Raw genomic sequence first — 21,413 nt, 5'->3', positions numbered from 1 at the left:
GCAAAACCATGCGGAGGTCGTCCACGTTGTCCGCATGAAGCCATACCACGAAAGAGAATGAGGCATCTACCTCCTCGACAATTAACCTTCCGTATTCACACATCGAGATGACGCGCAATTCGGAGGGAGAGTAATGCCACATAGATTGCTCCTACGAATCTTTTTACGAAAAGAACCAACGGGACGCTATGTAAGCGTCTACAATGCCTCGCAACCAACGAGACGCTGTGTAAGCGTCTACAGTGCCTCGCAACCGACGAGACGCTATGTGGGCGTCTACTGTGCCTCGCGCGTGCTCACGCATCTTAGGCAGAGCAGCGCATGCCTCTGGTGCACGAGCACGAGCCAAAAAGACTGACGGAGTAGTTGTTCAGAAAGCGACACGTAGGCGGAACGCTTTTAGCAGACTCTTCTTTGTGACATAGCTACTTTTCTAGGCACAAGTTCGCCCTCAATAAATCATTGTGTGTGTTCCCCCTGTTGTATTACGTGACAATATTAGTGCCCAACGTGGTTTTGTTACTGTTTCAAGGATTGGAGACACAGCTATACTTTGTTTCACCACTTTGATTCAGCACTACCAAACGTATACAGGATGTAAGAAATCCAGAGGCTTGTTGAGTGAAGCAGTCCCAGATATATAGCTTCTTTAAAATTTGCAGGATAGTCTAAAATTGGCGTTTTTTTTGTGTTTCACGCCACATCAATAAGCGATATACGTTTCTTCATCGCATTTCCTATATAAGCATTTATTATTTGTGTCGGTTAGTGGCGGTAACCTTGGTTACAAATCAACACGGCAGCATCTATGCAGAAGGGACCACCTGCTTCGATCTTAACTTGCTTCTGCTAAACGTTCGCCGCACTGACAGAAACACATAAATGGTGAAATCAGCCATCGATTTGTTTCATCTTACTGTAAGGTTGAAGCGTCAGGTTCGTTTTGTCGTTATTAGCGAGATATGCAGCTTGTGTTGCCATATGTGAAAAGCCTAACGCGCCAAGGCCTGTGTCGCTAGACCAAAAACGCTGCATCTCCAAATGTCGGACATGTAACCTCGGACTTTGTCTCGAGCATGTCCGATGCATCCTCAGTGAAATGAAAAACATACGAAAGAAGTATTCTAGCGAGAGACGAGAAGCAACATGTCGACAGAGAACCAGTCATGCCAAAGCGACGAATAACGTCAGAGTACCACAAAGTGAAGTTATCCGCCGGCATTAGTGTCTACCGATCGACCGTAGAGCCACAAATCATATTGTTAAGACGCGAAACTTCCTTTAGAGGAAGTGTATGGCTCGTTTGACAGTTTGACTTATTTTTTAAAGGTAATGCACCACCCACGTTACATGCAATGAATGAGCGTGCAAGGGAAATTCAGCGAGCAGACGCCGTGAAGGCGGTGAGCAGATGACACGGCGTGGGTGAATAGATGTTGAGAGGCTAATCGCCTTTCTTATTAGGTGGGCGGCCCTGTAGCCCCACAGTGCTGAAGAGAACTTCTGAAACAGAGTATGGGTTTTTTTCCCCTCTGCTGGTTATGGATTGCCCTCGTGATCGGCCCATTTAAACCATTCGAAGATGTAATATGAAGCCATCAAGTTGTGTGACCTTCCAATACCTAAAAAATATTTTATTATCTGTGACGTCATATAATGACATCTTCACGTACCAGATGATTTATTGCTTCTATCGTGTTGACGTTGCCGACACGAGCAGACACCGGATGCCTCTGGTGATTAATTTTGCTTTTGATGAGGCATTCAAGGGTAACACCTTGTACACAGTACATGGCTGCAGTTCCGTGAAATCGCAGCTACCACTGGTGCTCAGGGTGGGTGGGGGGGCGAAAAGTGCTCTTAGTAATTAGTCAATATAATTACTCTCCCAATAAATATTTGTACAACAGTGGAATATGTAGCCGTCATTTAGAACCCGAATATTTTATAGGGTATAAGAAGGGGTGACCCAAGACTGCCCTTCACATTCGCAAGCACGACAATTGGTATCACTAAACGAGACTGCGATAAAGTAGTCTCTCAGTTGCAACGCTGTCTCGCGATCAATGCCGTGTGCGACGCTATCATTACGCCCCAAAGCTGAATGGGAGCCCATGGGTACCACGTAAGTTATCGGCAATGGAAGCTACAATTATCATGTACTTTGCCGTAATGAATGCGCGCTTCGCCCCGCCGCGGCGGTCTAGTGGCTAAGGTACTCGGCTGCTGACCCGCAGGTCGCGGGTTCGAATCCCGGCTGCGGCGGCTGCATTTCCGATGGAGGCGGAAATGTTGTAGGCCCGTGTACTCATATTTGGGTGCACGTTAAAGAACCCCAGGTGGTCGAAATTTCCGGAGCCCTCCACTACGGCGTCTCTCATAATCATCAGTGGTTTTGGGAGCATCTCCAAGAGCATCAATAAGTTCGGCTTCTATGATCGATCGAGTCATCTCATCCTTATGCTGACCAACAATGATTGTACTCTAAACAAAGGCCGGCACCCACACGCGTAAATGTGAAGAGCGAAAAAACCTTCTGGTGGCAATTTATCCACATTGTAATTGTGTTCTCTCAATCGCTCAATCACACACCTACTGGTTTGGCCGACATATTTTTTCCCACATGTGAACAAAATAAGATAAATAACGAACAAAATGCACTCCACAAATTTGTGTGTATGCCTTTTTGTGCCCAACACCCTTTCCCCACGTGATAGATTCGTCAGCACACACAGTTTCCCAAGTTTATCACGTACTGAAAATAGCACCCTAATAGTGTCCCGAAGTGCCACTTTCTTTAGGTTATGTGAGAGCTGCTGAATATATGGAATTATGGCCGTGTGTCTTGATTGTGCCGGTGAATCGACATGAACATTACGTTGGCTTGAACTTCCACGAATCCTTTTCAACTCTTTTTCCGCAACTGAAACTGAAACAAGGTCCGGATAGCCCGATCCTTGCAAACGTGTTATCTGATTATGCAAGCTCTGCTTCATAAGGTGCGCACATGACTTGTTCAATGCGTTTTTGAGGCAAGTCGTCGCGATGGCTCTCTTGGTTAGTTTGGAATGACCGGAATAAAATGGGAGTAAAGCTTTCTGAGCACGCGTATCATAGCACCACCGTAGCTGGTTGTCAGAACACTGAACACTTAAATCTAAAAACCTTATTCGTCCGTCGCTAGGCCATTCTACTGTCTCTTGAAGGGGCTTAAGACTATCACGAAACACATTAGACACACTATTACTCTCACTTTGGAAATTTTCCCCCGAGCTGTCAATATAAATTATAAAATCATCTACATATCGAAACACTTTCTTAGCCACCGTCTCTGCGATACTATATGCCACACTTCTATCAAGTTCTGCCAGAAACAGATTGCTCAAGACAGGCGCGATGCAAGAGCCTATACATATACCCTGCTTTTGCAAAAGAACATCATTGTTCCATTTAATGAACGTCCATGTAAGATGAAATTTCAACAAGATAAGAAAATTATCAGCGGATATACCTGACTCAGAAGAAAACTTAACAGCACCAAATTCATCAATGCAACTTCCAACACGTTTTAGCATTTGTGGATGAGGGAGGGAATAGTGCAGGTGTGTCACGTCAGTTGAGAAGGCTATTAGCCCTTCATTTTCATGAGCTTCCATAAAACTGAAAATACTATCGGAACTTTTGACTAAAAACGGATCTCGGAATTCGAAAAGATTAAGTTTGTCAAACAAAAAAGCAGCGAGTTCTTTCTGCCAAGTACCTGTTTCCGAGGCTATTACTCAAAAAGGAGTGTTAACTTTGTGAGTGTTCGCATTAAAATACATCAAGGCTATTCTTCTTACATTTTTGAATACTCCTTATAGTTCCAACTACGTTCATGTTTTTGCACATTTGGATAGCCTTTGCTTTTACTTTTTTCAACGATACGCCATCTTTTACATTGAACACCCTAGAAATAGCATCATTAGCTTTTTCCAAGAAGCATGAATGCGAAAAAACTGCACTCCACAAATTTGTGGAGTGCATCTCCTTCGTTATTTATCTTATTTTGTTCACATGTGGGAAAAATACGTCAGCCAAACCAGTAGGTGTGTGAATGAGCAATTGAGAGAACGCAATGACAAGGCGGATAAACTGCCGCCAAAAGGTTTTCTCGCTCTTCACAATCACGCGTGGGGGTGCTGGTCTCTGTTCCAGAGTACAATCATTGTTGGTCGGAATAAAGATGAGATGACTCAGTTGATCATAGAAGCCGAACTTATTGATGCTCTTGGAGATGCATGTATCAGCAAGCTTTCAATTGCTTTGTCACCCAAGGAACTGGGGTTCCTGCGTACGCAGTGATACGTGATTTTATCTGTGATGTTTTTTGTTGTCCTGTTTATCGTGTTTTCTTGTAGGTAGATGACATTGTCGAGCATTTATCTGAATACACGGGCTTGTCTGCTTGCTCGCCTGACAATTATGGCTTAAAAGCTGCTTGGAGGTCGAAAATAAACATGTTGTTGCTAGCAGCGCTCTTTCCTGAGTCTATTCCTTCCTGTGTCCGTTTTTTCGCCTCGCACTACATAAATTTCCTTCAAATGCATCACCAACAAGCCCACATCGCCACTCTTGTTCAACATAATGCCTTTTAATATGGTTAGGCGCAGTACTACTACTCAAAAGCGCAGTATTACTAGAGAAAATAAGGAATAAGAATGTACCCTTTTACGCATCAATTTTATCAAAACACAGAGCTTAGAGCTGAGAGTAAGCAGGTAAAACAAAATCTCAATCTGCCATTAGTACACAATGTCTACGGCCATCGAACAATAGCTTTTGTTACAGTTAAAATTTGGAACAGTAACCCTACCATAATTAAACGTCGGCCAAATATGATTCAGACACTGAGGAAACTCTTTCTATCATAGAGTTACCAGTTGCCGTGCTAATATTGTGAAAATATATGTAGATGTCGCCTTACTTTTGTTTTTTTCCTCCTTGCCCACATATAATTTTGTACTTTGTGATTGAATTCTTTGTGTTAAGATTTTACTCGCTAATTAAACAAAAAGCCTTATCTATAACGAATCCTTAACTAGCCATATCGGCTAGGGATCCGGATGTTTTCGTACAAATGTTTGTAAGCAATTTCAATGAAAAATAAAGCATTATTCTTCTTCATTCTTCTTCTATTAGCTACTGGCAATGGCTTGCCTAAAGAATCGATTTGTGAGTCAAGAAGGCAACTATTAGTGAGGCGAATGTTACGGTGACAAAACTATCTTCCGTGGTTTACTGGCATTAGCTATCTGCTATCAGCCAAGGAGACGATGCGTGAGCGCCTCGGTCAAGTAGTCACAAACGACAAATGCCTTTTAAATGAGCTGGGTGCCCACAGAAGCAAGTGCTTCATGATTTCGATTTACAAGTTTCCATTATGCCTTAAACAGTGGGAATAGAACCGAAAACTTAACCGTATTCGCAATGCCCATGGGCATTGGCGTGCCGTGCAATCCAACATGGCTGCGGGAGGATGGTCAACCCGTAACTCGTATAGGAAACGATTCGACGCATGTACGTACGCCCCGGGTCGCTTTCACCAGATTAACTCTTGATCCTCAATGAATGTATATCATAGCGAAGTACTTTCCAAAACGAAGAATGAATAAAGTTTATTTGAAGTCCGGCAGACCCGGTAAAAGCAACTGTTAAATGTTCGCTACCTCATTTCTTGCCGCAGTGCGAAGGGTGGTGGTGTCAGCTTATCAACTGTGCATGCACGACGCCTTGCGTAATCGTGCGCGTGCTACAGAAAACTGCACGAAATCTATAGACGAATGAACTGAACGGCACTCAGACATAGCTTGTGCCAAGCCCACCCGATGGATTTGCCGCAGTAGTGTGCCACTGGCGAAGCGTGCCAACACGGCTTCAAGGGACTGAATGTTTAACAAAGCGATTGTTTGCTAACATATTACGCCGTTGTCATTACTTGCACTGTAAACACCATAAAGTTGCTTCTTCAGTGGAATACAGGCATTTACCTTCCTATTAAGTAGCGCTTGTGTCATCGCCATCACACGCAGTGCGCAATTCACTGCACTCGTAGACTGGAGGTTCTTTAGGCGCAATCGCAACAAGGATAACGGATGCGTACGCTTTTCGCAACGTTGGAATTGTGAAAAATCGTCGAACAACAACGTCGTTCGCATGGTATCGGGGAAGTGCAGGAGAAGTTGGCAGAGAGGCGTGGAAGTCGTAACTACCCGTTTAATTGCTTGAATTCTTTCGGCGTTGTTTTCCATGAGCACAAGAAATAGGATTATCATACGGAATTTTTATACAATAGGCTTTGAAAGTTCTTGGGTGTCTTGAGAAAATTTCAGGGTTTGTTGCCAGTTCCTCGAAAACTTGTGATATTCAATGCGCTTTTTTTATTCCATCCGAGTTATTGCAACCTGACTTGGAATAATGGAACAAATCAATCTATTAGTAATCTTATTATCTTACAGAAAAATGCGCTACAATCTGTTGCTAACTTCCTTTTAATGCCCATACTTAAGAATTATTTGCTAAAAATAAAATAATGAATTGAAGTGTGCTCTACGAATATTTTTAGCAGTCTTTTTTAAATCTGATGCCATAAAAGGTCACGGCTATATACTTAGTTTAGCTAACCTGCAGTTAAATATTTCGACGCGCCTAAACCGACACTCCGTATACTGGCATGTGCCGATACCGCACACAAATTATGGTTTTCAGACATTGCGTTAATGCTTGCCGAATACACTAAATAAATTAGAAAATAATAGAGAAAATTTTTGTATGATCTCTAATATTTCTATTTTAAATATGCTTTATCAGTTTGTGTGTAATATTGCTTTCTGTTTGATAACTTCTTTCTTTCAATGTATAGCATGTGTGTTTCTGATTTTTATAAGCTTGTTGAACTTTGTGTTCCGATGCAAAGCATATGTATTGCTGGTTCAAACTGTCCTGTGTTTACTTTGCTTTTGCCGTTTTGTTGCTACAGTTGCCATAGGGATATGGGGCTTTGTCAAACTGTTTTATACAGCCTTTTTACTCTGTCCCAGCCACTTACTGTACATCTGTTCCTGGTAAAATCAACTAAACTCAAACTCAGACCATTTCGCTTCGGGTCAAACTCGAGCTTGTTCGCGGCATGCTGCGCTCCGTAAAATTCACTCTTGAGCTACTTGCAATACACAAGAGAAACTTTGCTTTTCTTTTGAGCTCGCTGAAAGATAATATACAATTATAATAAATCAAAATAAAATAAAATAAAATAAAATAAAAATGAAAATAAAAACAAAATCAAATTGAATTAAATAAAAGTGACTTATGAGAGTGAAAAAAAAAGTTTACGCACAAGGGGACGTGAAGAGCAACTTGCTGCTGGTGAGTTAGCAGCTAATCGTTCATCTTCTTTGTAACTCTAGGGCCAGTGAAAAATTATCGACGTCAAGACGGTTTTTTTGAAAAGCACTGCTGAAAGTAATCTGAGAAATTTTCTCCGACGAACTACTTCGATAATACCAACACCGCGTCACTCACTACGTTTATCTGGGTGCAATTCGCTCTGACACCCGGCAAGAAGCGAATTGCTTAGGGTTCCTCGATGCACACGCCCCTTCCGCCGCCTTGGAGCGTGCAGACAACAGCGTCGTCTGCTAACGTATCTGCCATTACAATGTCCTACCAACAACGGGCAGCCAACGGGTGTCACGCGGCTTCATGCAAAGTTGTTTGTTGTATCAAAACGTGTGGTACTCCAACAACATGGGACAAATAGAAACTTTTCGCATCAAGGTGTGAAGTCTAATAAGATTTCTAGTCCCTAATCTTTATTTTTAAAACAACAATAGCAGCTGGTGTTGCTAGCAAAAGAAAACTACCATCCACGGCAGCCGCGTTAACACCTTCACTTATCATATTTTGGACAAGTCGGCAAGTAATTATAAAGGTTAAACATCAGAAACACGCACCCTAGTCTGATGGCCTTTCATGGTGTCTGTGTGTTGTGTGCCTTCCACGAAAGGTTAAAAACAGTTCACCCGCCAGCTGAATTAAAAAAGAAAACTGCGTGCTATCGTGAAAAAAGAGTTGATTGATTGATTGTATAATTGATTGATTGATTGATTAATTAATTAATTAATTAATTAATTAATTAATTAATTAATTAATTAATTAATTAATTAATTAATTAATTAATTAAATAATTAATTAATTAATTGGCTGATTGATACGTGGTGTTTAACGCCCCAAAGCCACCATCTGGTTATGAGAGGTGCCGTAATAGAGGCCTTCCAAATTTCGACCACCTGGGACTCTTTAACGTGCATCCCAATCTCAGCATACGACCTAAAGCATTTTCACCTCCATTGAAAATGCAGCCGCCACAGCCGGGATTCTATCCCGCGGCCATCGTGAGGAAGGATAAAAACTCTGATGACGTAGGATATTTTTACATGTTTTTAAAACATTTACAAGATACCTCGTTTGCAGGTCACACCCTGCAACGCACAGTATATTAATTTTTGTTATCATCTATTTTTCCCTACTGCCTGCAAACAGCTGATTGGCAAAAAAGTTGTTGAAAACATATGTTACTATTTGGTGCTCTACATCTGGCTTTCATGACATTAAATCAAAGCTCGCACGCAGACATTGACTATCAAACCAGGTTTAGCGTGTTTTTCAAATAAATATATTGTAAATTTGTAATTCTTGTAAAGTGTTCATCGATATGGTTAAAAAGAAGTGAGCACACAGCTTTCAAACCATAATAAATGACCTTGCATTCAACATACGGTAATTTCGGATTGCACACATTTATTTGGGCGGAAACTTTGATATACTTCAAAAACAAGCGCTAAAACGCACTGCAAGTTAAGCGCAGCACATGCCTTTTCTAGGCAGCCGCTGATTCGTCGGCCAAACGCGTTTGGCCTCGACAGCCCCGCCTGTGGGTTGCTGCAGGCGGAGCGAAAGAATTCAAAAGACAGCGGTGAAACAGTGTCGGTTTCTTTCCAAAAACAGGCGGAGTGAGAAAATACTTTTCGACAATTAACTGACGGGATGCGTGATCTCAATACAATGTTCGCGCAGCTCTTCACGCAATTGCAGTTTGTGTACAAGCGATTAAAAACAACGCATTTTATACTACCCAAACGAATCAGTTAAGTACGAATATACACAGCATGCAAATTAAAGTGTATTGCATCTGGTGCAGAGGTGGTCGCAATGAAGCCCGATCAGGATTGAATTTCTCAGCAATGATTGGCGTCCTCCTCTAGCTGGCCTAAGAGAGTCAATCATATGAGGCTCCATCGCGATTGAAATCGCCTGTATGGCATCGCTTTTGGGGATAACCCTCAATATGATGAAATGGTATAACGTACGCTTCACAAACACTAATGGTCCATGGGTTGTCAATTATCGCGCTTGATTGTTGCCAGCCACAAGAATCGCCTTTTTGGTTATTTCAGAACTCTTAACATCCTACAGCCATTTTACGAAATGTTTGTGTACTAGGACACGAAACATCCGGGAATTTTTTTCTGAGAGAATGCCACGTACGCACGCGTCTTACTCAACCAGCTGCGACGAGACGGGGAAAGCCGAATGGCGGCCGCTGATCAAAAGGCGGCACTCACCCCTTCAACGAGTTACTCTACCCTGCAAGAGGACGCATGCATCTAGAAACACTAGAATCGCTTGCAGAGTCCTGCCATCTATGGGTGAACGTAAAAATCAAGCGGTGCACGTTGGCAAAGGTTAGGAAGAGCGAATCACGAGCATGCGCTACTTTACACGTACAAAGAATGTTATGGGATTCTTGCACTATAAAAGCACTGACGAATGCTATATGCACATAAAACAAGATGAGTTGCAACTGCAAAGATTGGACGGTGACATTTACCTAATCAACGTGGCTGCAAAGAATATTACGAAGCTGATATGTGTACTCTGCGTGCTATAATTGAACACGGAAGTTGCCACGTATTTTCACGAAAACGTCGCGTCTCGCAAGGAGGAATTAGATTTATCGTGTCACCAACGGTCCGGTATATTTAAACTGTTTTACGAAATATACAAAGTGGTCCACGTGTGTTTTTTTTCTTGCTAACGCGCTAACAATGAGGCTAGAACAGAAGAACAAGGGGCGTCTGCCTACTGATCATCCTCGAGAGGAGGCTCCTGAATTCCTATAGGCGTCCACGAGCACGATCATGCCGCGAGCACGCTATATACCAATTTTGGTGTATGTAAAACTAGTGAAACGGCTGCGAGCACGCTATGAGCTTAGAAAGTATCCATGCTCTAGATTACACGCATATCATGATTGTAATGTTTGCACGTGTCATTTGCCATGGTCGTCTATTCACGTCACGTGATATCATATTTGGTATATGTGGAGCTAGCAAAAACGGACGCCAAGCGCGACTGGCGCGACAAGCGTCCATCAGCGTGGCCCGGCGGCAAACGACGCGAAATGCAACACGCTGCATTTCGCGCCCATGACGTTACCCAGACAGCACTGCGTCCGCCTCTCTTCATGACGGAGGGACGGCGAGCGCGCTCAAACGCGTATGCGTGAAAGCAACGCAGCGCGGCCCGCGCCTCCGAGTATATTGCAGGCAGATCGACGCCCGGCGTGGCCGCTCAGCGACTCTACGCGACGAAAGGAACACCGACGGACACGTGCGCCGGTCACGTCGAAGCGTAATGGCGCCTTCAGGGTGGCATGCAGTCATGTTCTTACATGACACAGATCTCATGATTATCGTGTTTTCCCCACTCACATACCTTCACCATTCATTCACGAGACGTAATACAAAACTTTGTATATGTGAAGCTAGCGAAATGGCCGCGAGCACATCATCAGTGTGGCATGTAGTCATGTTGTGACAAGACACTCATGCCATGATTTTTATGTTGGTATCAGTCCCATACCTTCGTCATCCATTCACGTCCCGTAATACCAAATTTGGTATATGTGAAGCTAGCAAGACTGCCGCGAGCGCATCATGAGTGTGGCATGTAGTCATGTTACATGACACGCACGTCATGATTTTCATGTTAGGATCTGTCGCTTGTGTTCGCCATGCAGTCATGTCATACTGTACCTGTTTCACAACATGTCATGTGAGCGGAACCACCGCAAGAGCTGCAAGAACATGAAATGTAAATTATGACATATATGTGATGATTCTCATGTTATGACTGGTCACTTATCATCGTCATACTGTCAAGTTATGCCATCCCAAGTTTGGTATCGATAACATTGTAGGAACAGCCTGGAGAGCTAAACGTCGTAGGCGGATAGATAGATAGATAGATAGATAGATAGATAGATAGATAGATAGATAGATAGATAGATAGATAGATAGATAGATAGATAGATAGATAGATAGATAGATAGATCTATCTGTCTGTCTGTCTGTCTGTCTGTCTGTCTGTCTGTAGCTGTTTGTCTGTCTGTCTGTCTGTCTGTCTGTCTGTCTGTCTGTCTGTCTGTCCTTCAGTTGAGTCAGAAGATCCTGGCGGTGATTCTTTCTCGTGGGCAGAAAAAAAACATGCACACGCCGGAACGTCGAGCGCTCTGCTCTATGACATGCTCTCCGCCACCACCGGAACCCTCACTCAATGCGTGCTCTCGTGGTAGCCGGACGCACGAGGCTGTAGGGCTCTTCGATTTTCAGACCTCCGGCAATCCTTATTCGTTTGTTTTTTCTTGTCGACCTTCGACGCAAAAACTTTGGTCGGCCTGTCTGTACATTTCTCTGTTTGTCCACTCTTAACGGCATCGGGTACTTGAAACAGCCAACCCCATCCGCAGCGCCCACCTATGTTGCTCAAGGTTGAGCGTTTATGCTTGTGCTATTGTCAATTAAAAAAAGCAATTATTGCGCATGTCTGGAGCACCATAAGAACACTTATTTGTTTGGTATGTCAGCCTTTTACTAGAACACACATACACAAGTAATTTTAAGGGACGTAGCACTTATCACGGTGCGCTGACCATGCAACGCTTGCGCGGAAAGACGAGTGTTTCCAACGCATAGCTATAACTAAGGTCCCTAGATGAAACAAGTTTCCAAGGTAGCGACACCCTCCCTTTTCCTCCTCGCTTATTTGCCTGAAGCGCCCCCTAGAAGGTTTAAAACTTTCATCCAAAAGCGAATGTTTGGGTTTTGTTGCTACGGTGAATAGATGTAAATGAAACAAAATGGAACGAAATAAGACGTAGAATAAACAGTTACCTTTATGAACATAAACGGCGCAACACAAGAGCAAGCGAGATGTGCGTTACTCAAACGGCAACGTTGTGCAGTTCTATACTTTACACCACTAACCATGGCGTCTCGCGTAGTACATTTTAGTTCCACGGCCGCGGTATTTCGTCCAGTTCTAACTAGTCCACTTCTCCGATTGTGTTTTGTTCGTGCTGTGACACAGTGAACGTGCTTCTTGCTGGATCCTGTAAGTGGCCACAGGGCGTGACGTTGTGACGATTGATTACAACCGGCTTGTGCACACGCAAGAAAAAAAAGTACGGCCAGACTGGTACGAACACTCGTCCAGCAGCACTGCAATGACGTTTTTTTTTAAATGTGCCCATTTGGACAATCGTGATGCCAAGTGATTCTGATGCGGTGCTGAGAACTTCCTGAAAAGTGAGAGTTCTACTGGTGAGGTGTCTCAAAGCAGCGCGTTTCGGCTCAAGCGGGAACTGGTCAAGAGTGAAATGTTTCTGAAGGTGCGTTGATCACAACCTACAGCTGCTCTGTATACGTGCATACCCACATGTATTTGTACCAACTGGCATGTACTAGACACGCATTAGACGCGCGCCTGGCGTTTCAATAAAAACCGACAAGTGAACTCGCTTCGCAGATCCGCGTCGACATACGTTGACGGAGTTGCACGAAAGCATTCGCGTAAAATGATTCATAGTTGCACTTCATGGTGCGCTTCATCTCGGAAAGCACGAGGTAAGTTGAAGAGAGCGAAACCATTTTCTGTTGTCTACGGCAACGCAGCATTGCTGAAAAACGCAGATGTTGCATTGAACGATCATGGCGACACAATCTTGGTCGACTTAGCGCACACCGAAACGCTCCTCCTCTTCAGTTTATGTTCTGGCTACAATTTTGTCTTTGGTCACGGCGAGAATCCGGCTGGAGCCATATGCGCATGCGTACTCGTTTTGAACATTTTGCATAATAATAAATAACACCACCAGCCATTTGCAAGATCACGTGCAAGTAATGCACCAATTACAGACGCGGATGGCAGAGAAAAAGAGGAGTAATCGAGAGAGTGAGGAGGACGGCTCGAGAACAATGAGTAACGCTACCTTGTTTCATCTAGGGACCTTAGCTATAACGAGACGGTGGTGGCACCTACCCGTCGCCTTGCGTTCGACCCTTTAAAACCTCTGAGATGGGCGCGCACATCCGTCTCAGAGCCATGTGCTTTGTTCTCTAAATAAACTGCCAGACGGCGCTTATGTCTCACGTGTGACGTGACTTGATGCGCTCGTTCGCCTCCGCTGCACGCTCGCGCCACTCTAACGCAGCCCCTCCATAATATCATTCACTGATTTCCTTGCGCAGAACATCAAATAAATCTCTTCTCCACTCTCTTCACATCACTTCACTCTCTTCACAAATGTATTTTGACGACATTTGCAGATTGCAGATACGGGGCCAATTTTTCTCTCGTGTCGACACGTCCTAGCGTAAAAAAGTACCATACCACATATGTTGGCCCATAGATCAAAGTACACTCGCACACCGCTCGCGACCAGTGAGTGAGCATCACGCACTCAAAACAAACTGTCGCGATCTATATTATTCAGTCAGGGCATTCTATCACCATCGAAGACCGAAAGGTCAAGTTTTAAGAGGTTCACGCACGCAAACATAGGACGGAGCGAGCTAGCTCGACGACAATCATCTGCGCTGAGTGCACAGGAAGCAGGCACGGCACCACAAATGACTACTACGAAAAAAACATCATGAAAGTTGTCTCCATGTGGGCGTACGAATGTGTACATAATAGCTTTGGGACATGTGGACAGGCAACGGTTCACCGCGTTGTACACAGAGGAAAGCTTCACAAAAAACTCAACAAAAGCAATGAACACCAGCTTCAAACACTCGCCGCCACTCGTAATTGCCCCATCTCGCACGAAAAAACAAGCTTTAGAAGATCACGCCACGCGTAACGACAAGCGAAAGAGCACCCAAGCACCCGCCTTGCAATCCGTCGAGTTTTCACAAAGATGGCGCCAGGCGCGTATCGTATCTTTTCCGCGTCTGCTAACCCCAAACCAGCCCAAGACCTTTCAGACAACTTCCAGTAGTCAATGGTATTGCTTGGGAGCGCGGCGATTGAGACGGCCGGACAGAAACACGCCGCGCACCCGCCATCTCGGAGGCCATGGATGCCGCTTCCCATGTAAATCCACTTCTTCTCCTGGGCACTGAATAAGTAGAGGAGGCAGTGCCCTAAGATACATTACACCAACCAGCCGATAAGTTTACCCTTCAGCGCTGATGAGGCACGAGCTCTTCGCAAATTCGAAAGCGAGTCGGGCCGCCAGGGAAAAGAAGTGTGAAGGTCAGATGAAAAAACAAATGGGCCCCGTATCTGCATGTTACACCGCAAATGTCGTCGAAAGACGATAATCTTGCGTCTGTAGAGAGTGAACAAAACGTTGATTTGATGTTCTGCGCAAGAAAATCGGTGAATGGTATTCTGGAGGCGCTGCGGAAGAGTGCCTCGAGCGTGTAGCGGAGGCGAACGAGAGCATCAAGTCACGTCACACGGGATACATGAGCGCTATCTGGCAGTTATCCTGGAAAACAGGGCACGTGCCGTGCGCGCTCGTCTCTGAGGTGATAAGGTGTAGAACGCAAAGCGACGGGCAGGTGCCACCACTGTATCATCTTAGCAAAACATTGGAAACCATTGCCGTTTCGTGCAAGCGTTGTACGGCCAGCGCAGCGTTATAAAGGCTACGATCCATAAAATTACTTATGTGTTCCTATTCCAGCAAACAATACACTTAAATAATATTGGCGTGTTGTTATAGTGCCTCAGATATGCGCAATAACTCTGTTTAATTGACGATTGCACAAGTATGAACGCTGAACCTTGAGCATAATTGGTGGCCGCTGCGGACGGGGTTGGCCGTTTAGAGTATCGTTTGGTCCCTCTGGTGCCGCTTAAGGTACCGTTAAGGATGAGCAAACAGACAAACCAAAATTTTTGCGTCGAAGGTTCCTAAAGAAGACTATGGTCTTCAAAATTATGTTCACGTGGTTTTTTTCATGTGGTTAGCGTACTTATCGTGTTCAACGGTAGCGGAGAACTTGACATTACGCATTAGGCACGGCCAATACGAGGCTTCCATCCCGCCTAGTCTTTCAGTGATCAGTCTTCGCTCCTGTGCTGCCCTGCTCAACCATACCGCAAAGAAAAGTAGCTGTGTGCTGATTCGGCAGTGAACATTTGACTCACCCTACTCTAGAATAGGAGGTACCGCATTCTGCCAACTCTGCGGGAAAAAGGACGGTTGCACGGCTATGTTCCCGTGTAGGCTCTTTTGTGCGATCATAAGGAAAAAGAATTTTAACGGTGGCGCTGTTCAAGTCACTTCTTGGTAAGTAAGCGGTAAATAGCAATCATCGTCATGAACTGACAAACACTCCGATCAGCCTCCTCTTCCCTTTTGTTGTCGTTATCTTCTCCTTCGCTCCCAGTACACAAGCATCAATTTTTTCCGACGTGGCTTGCAATAACTGTGAGAGAACCAGTGCGGAGACGAAGGAAAATGCAAAAATAAAGGCGGGATGCTTGGCGAGACCAGATTCAAAACCGCATACTCGCGATCTGATTGCGAGCATCGTAGCCACTCGGCTATCCAATCGAGCTTGTTGAGCCTAACATAGCATTGAATAGTGAAGTATGCCGAAGAGGTAGGAAATAAAAATGAGGTTAATGGGGTTAGGAAAAAAGAAAAAGTAGGAAGAGAAAGAGTAAAGCGTAGTCAAGAGAGAAGGAGATGTAGAGTGCCAGAGAAATCAGAAAAAGAGAGAAAGAGTGACAAATAAGAAGTATTTAAATCGCAAAGAAAGCAAGACATGAAAAAAGAGAGATGAGAAAAAATAAAGAAATAATAATGGCAGTAGAACGTAAATAAAGAAAAGCGCCGAGCTTTTCCTTCAGGCTTGGCGCCTATAGTGCGAAGCTGCTCTTTTTTATTTATTTTTCTTGCTTTAAAGTCCTCGATAAGTAACTCACGTCTTTGTTTTTTTTAATTGTACGCCTTGATGTTGAAAGTTTTTATGCCTACGTCTGCAATGTTGATCCCTTGAAATACGTATTACCGGCCTATTTTAGCGCCTGCAGCGCAATTTTTTAGGGCCCAAAAGTTGGGCCGCTAGAAATCATTTTTGACAAATTCAGATTAATATCTCGTACATTACTGTAAAATTCCTGTAAAGTGACAGAAAGGGTGATGCACTTTTTTATGTGAAATACGTTACGACTGAGTCGCTAGAGATAAGAAGTCACTTAGTTTATTATAGCAGTCTGATGGGTAATTCGAGTGCACACTCATCAGTGTCCAACAAATTGTCATGGCATATGAGTATTGCAGCGGGAAGTTATTACTGTGACATATAAGTGATCACTAGTGATATGTTCTGAGTGTATGATGCCCTCCGGTGACGTCACATCATGTGTGTGAAATGAAAAGCTTGAAATAGTCACTGAATCTTATTCTTAAGGCATGGCCGGCTGGAGTCTCTTCGTCATGACGTGGTGCCTTGTCTGGTATTACGGAGTTGCCTATAACTTCAACATGTACTATTGCATATATAAATATATAAATACGCATATATAAATACGAATTACAACTAACATAAACTACGTACGGTATGCAATACAAGTGAGAATATTTATGGTCACTTAATGCGAATTACAAATAACATAGACTACGTACGTTATGCGCACCTATGTAAAACACCAAAAAGCACTGCACACTTCATAAGAATTTCATCCTATAATGCACTGCCGGATATGCGACGGTCTGAACAAAACGAAAGACAACATAGGCATATGCGTAAACTCACTTTAGTTCGAGAATGTAAAGGTTGTGTTCTGTTTCGTTTTCTTCAGTTCTTGACAATCGTGGCCGCATGCTACAAGATAGTCACTTCGACTAACCGTCATTGCAGCGTTATCATCTATGGTATCAATCGTGGATTTTCTTCAGTTTTCAAATATTCCCTAGAGTCTCAACACAAGAATGCAGTCGGAAGGCTTTCGTTCAGATTTCTTCCTCTTCTTTAGTACGGCATTATTAAAAAACTTACTATACAAGGGCAACTATACAAGTGAACGTAGTAATGTAATAATCCTGTAGGAACGCAAGCATGGTAATGATGCTGTTGATCGGCCCACGACATACAATGAGCTTACGAAGTACTTCTACCTAAGTAGGAAAGTCTACCCGCTCCTCAAAGAAAACTAGACAAAGCCCAGGACGATAACCCTAAGACTGTTACAAACAGATGCATACCCGATTCCGGCCTTTTTCCATAAGCTTTACCCCGATACTTACAATACAAGCTCGTGTTCCCGTTGTGGGAAAGTTGCTATCTTAGAGCATATGCTCTGGGGATGTCCCTCGTTACTTGGCAGTGATCAAGTCAATCCGGCAAAGTGGCGATCCACCACCAAAAGCCCCAAACAGGGGGATCAGCTTTGGGTCGTCCAGAGAGCCCGCGATGCGGTGGTCAGGCTTAGCCTGCCCATCCCAACACGGGAGAAGCTAACTGTGCGCTTGTCGCGTTTTTCAGGACTACAAATAAAGTTCTTCCATTCATACATGCGCAGCGTTAAACAGCGCAACAGCAGCTGGTGACTTGCAAGTTGCAACAGTATGTGTGTCAAGTGCGGTGCACTTGGCAAACATACTGTATTGCAATAGATTTCGTCAACATGTTGAATAGACTAAATGATAACGGAGGCGAAAGAATGATTGATAAATCTCAAGTATGTTTGTAAACCGGGAAATCATCCATCTGAAGCTTTCTCTTTACAGTGTAATGACGTACCCGGCATATTATTGCAAAGCCGAACCAGAAATTCTACCAGGACAAAACATTCTGAGAACTTTACTGAACAATGATTTCCCCAGAACGCCGAGCTGTTTCAATCGGTCACGAATATGTTGCTATGAAAACCCAGGGACAAGGGAAATGAAATTTAATATTGTAAACACAAAATACTTCTCATAAACACGCAGGCATACTTGTGCTGCTGAGCCCTGTTTACATATTACGGCAAACCGAGAGTAGCTTGCAAAAAAGTGTAAATGTGCCTATCATAAGCGGTACAGTTCATACTGGATGTGTTGCAAAGAGTGCCCCGCGGCCGCAACCAGCCGGGCACGGTGATTTTATTTTTTAAAAAATGCCTCTCGGTTTCCTAGGGCGACCATTTCTTCACTTGGCGAGAAAGCCCTTCATAACTGCGTGGAATTTTTTTCGAAATCTTTTTCCATTGAGTTGTAACATAGGCACTAAGGCAGTATCCACATCACTGTGCGCTTATTTGCTGCGAGGACAGCCTTTTGAGTGCGGTGTTGCACTGGTGCATTGTCAAAAAAAAAAACACTGCTTATATTCCAGGCTCCTGCAGAGCAAACTTTCTGGACATTTGTTTAAGTCGTGGAACAGAGACCAGTTGACCTTTTCTGCAATTAACCAATGCGGAAGGCCACTCACCGACATTCAGGCTTTAACGTTTAGATTTGCTCTTTTAGGGGCCAAGCTTCTCTTAGTCTACCCTTGTCACGTTCCACGCGTAACCGAGCAAAGAACAGACGAGGAAGAAGAGAAGGCAAACAAAATGTATGACCATTTCTGGTCTCATTTCCTAGATGGCGTTCCTCTGCCGTTACTTTTCGATTGGCTGTTGCGCGCGCTTCGCCAGAGTGCGCGGAGAACGAGTGCCTCTATCAGTCTCCTGGATAGTCGCCGTACGTGGCGGATGATTGGTGGGGCATGGACGAAGCAGAGCAGCGGACGCGTTGAAGGCGCTTGCGCTCGGCTTCCTTAGTTCGCGTCTCATCGGGGTTACCCGCGCGCCATCTGCATTCTCGAACACGATCGCACGCATGGACACATGCGCGGACGGACACACACATGGACGGAAGGACGGACGCTTCGGCCCACTCATTATTTTTCACTCCATGGATATGTTGTGTGTGTGTGTTTGTGCGCGCGCGCGCGCGAAACACACACACACACACACTTATTTCCAAGTGCTCACACACAGTTTTCCAAGTGCTTATTTCGCACTTGGAAAACTGCGTGAGCACCAAACATAGAAGTTTTTCTCGTCGATGCAGTATCATGTTATTGTTGTTTCCTCACTTTGACGTCATTTTGCATATAGCCGCGATAGCTGTTTCCCGTTGGCGTGATTTAGGTTAATGTGACTTTGAGTGAGCTGCTTCACTGAATAACCATGGCGATCGAGAAGCTGATGAATTGTTGACGTGCTGGTTTTTATATCAGGCATTCTGTCCTCTAGAGTTCTCCTGATTTGCTCCAGTGTGAAGGGTGGCTTTTCTTCTAGAATTTCTCGCAGGGCATCCACCACGTCCTGCCCATACTTCTTCGACGATCCACCATGTTTCTTGGTTGTGTCATGGTCAGTCGCGACAATAGAACGCACGTTATTTACACTAATTCCCAGTGCTTTGACGAGCACTTTGAAATCACCTTCACGCCGGCGAACATTCATTACTCGGCAACGATTCACAAAGGAAACGCGAGTGTACTTTTAGGGGCGAAGCTCCTTATAGAGCACTTGTTCGTCTCTCGTAGCCGTTGTAGTATGTAACGAATATAACATTTTGACCTCCAAGGTGGTGCTAGTCCCACTCAGCTAGTCCTACCTTGTTACCAGCGATCACAATGGCAATTTTCGGAGCGGTGGTTGTCCTAGACAATGTGGTCACTAGTGACTAAGTCATTCTTTATTCGACACATCCTGGTAAAGTTTCACTTAAATTCAGTGCAAAGATACTCACTCCACTCATTTTCGAATGTTCTGGAGTGCTTTGAAATCGCAAAGTTGTCGGGAACAAGTTTGGAATAATTTCACTGGCGACTGGATTATATTGGCTAGCGGTTCAATTCGTCTCAGTGGCACTTAAATTCAAATGACGGGCTCTTAGAATAATTTGAGTGGCGTCTGGATTAAAACGTTGTCCCTTGACCTCTTCTGGTCCGACTTTTCCTGATGCGCGAATGCTAGTCAAAGGCAAAGATACGAAAGCAACAGAAGGTATTGAAGCTTTTCGTCATAAATAATAAAGCCAGTTTCCGCGTTATTCACACGTGAGTAGTTTTGTTTAACAGCGAGAAAAAGCTAATTGAGCACGGGCTATTGTATCGACCATGATGCTCAAATGCTCATTTGTAGCACTGGCACAGATTCGTGGTACAAGTGTACGTTGTTCCATGGAATTAAATTTGTTGATAGTCGCATTGTCTTCACTTGTAATATGCGTGTTCTTTGCACCTCAAGCAGCTTTTATATCAGCCACAAGGGCACTTGTCTGCAGCTATCGTCGTGTGATTTTATCATAACCTTGTAGTACACTACAATGTGAACAAATGTACGAATGCGCTAGCAGTGCCATGACCTGTTTTCTTTAGAGACAAGCTTCTCAGAACGTGCGCATTGATTGCAAACCTGTAGACATCGCATCACAAAAAAATTATTGACGTGCCTTGGAGACACCATCGACTCCACATTGTCACGAATAGTAAAAATAGGTACTAAATCTCTTGAAAAGTTGACTCACCACATATGCAGCCTGGCTTGAAGCAGCCCTTCGCGTCGAGAAGAGAGTTGGGTTCACATCGCTTTCCTCTTGGGCACGGGGACACGCAGTCAGGAACTGACAAGAGGGACGAAAGTAATAATAACTTGTGAAAACGAGTGAAATGGACTACTTTAACAGGATCATTACTTCGGAAGTGCAGTTTTAAAAGTGATCTCTCAAAGTAAACTTACTAAAGGCGTTTCCAGAGCAACAACTTGTTTTTGGACACATCCCCAGATCGAATCCACGCAGGCGATTACACACTATTCGCTAACGACAGAGATGGTTACTAAATTTCTAGTTTGTTCCTTACGTTCCTGTTCTACCACTTCGATATATGAACATCAAGTAGTGGTCAAGGAAGGGTCTTTTACACGGTCTTTATAGTACCCATATGTGCCTATTTTTAGCATCTGCAATATTTAGGAGCACGATGGACTAACACAAGAGACACAGCACCAGTGCTAGTCCCATGTATATGTGT

General features: G+C 44.0%; 1 long non-coding RNA gene across 1 annotated transcript in view; it reads right to left on the bottom strand.

The window, feature by feature from the left end:
- Positions 1-21,010, bottom strand: part of LOC142814089 (uncharacterized) — a 110,691-nt gene extending 89,681 nt beyond the window's left edge. Inside the window, exon 1 of the long non-coding RNA XR_012894805.1 lies at positions 20,909-21,010. This is a non-coding gene — a long non-coding RNA (uncharacterized LOC142814089). The remainder of the gene's footprint in view (positions 1-20,908) is intronic.
- Between the last annotated feature and the right edge of the window lie 403 nt (positions 21,011-21,413).

The sequence above is a fragment of the Rhipicephalus microplus genome, chromosome 4, assembly GCF_043290135.1.
Source record: "Rhipicephalus microplus isolate Deutch F79 chromosome 4, USDA_Rmic, whole genome shotgun sequence".
NCBI lineage: Eukaryota > Metazoa > Arthropoda > Arachnida > Ixodida > Ixodidae > Rhipicephalus > Rhipicephalus microplus.
The sequence above is the reverse complement of the archived record's forward strand: the minus strand, read 5'-3'. Positions and strand labels throughout refer to the sequence as shown.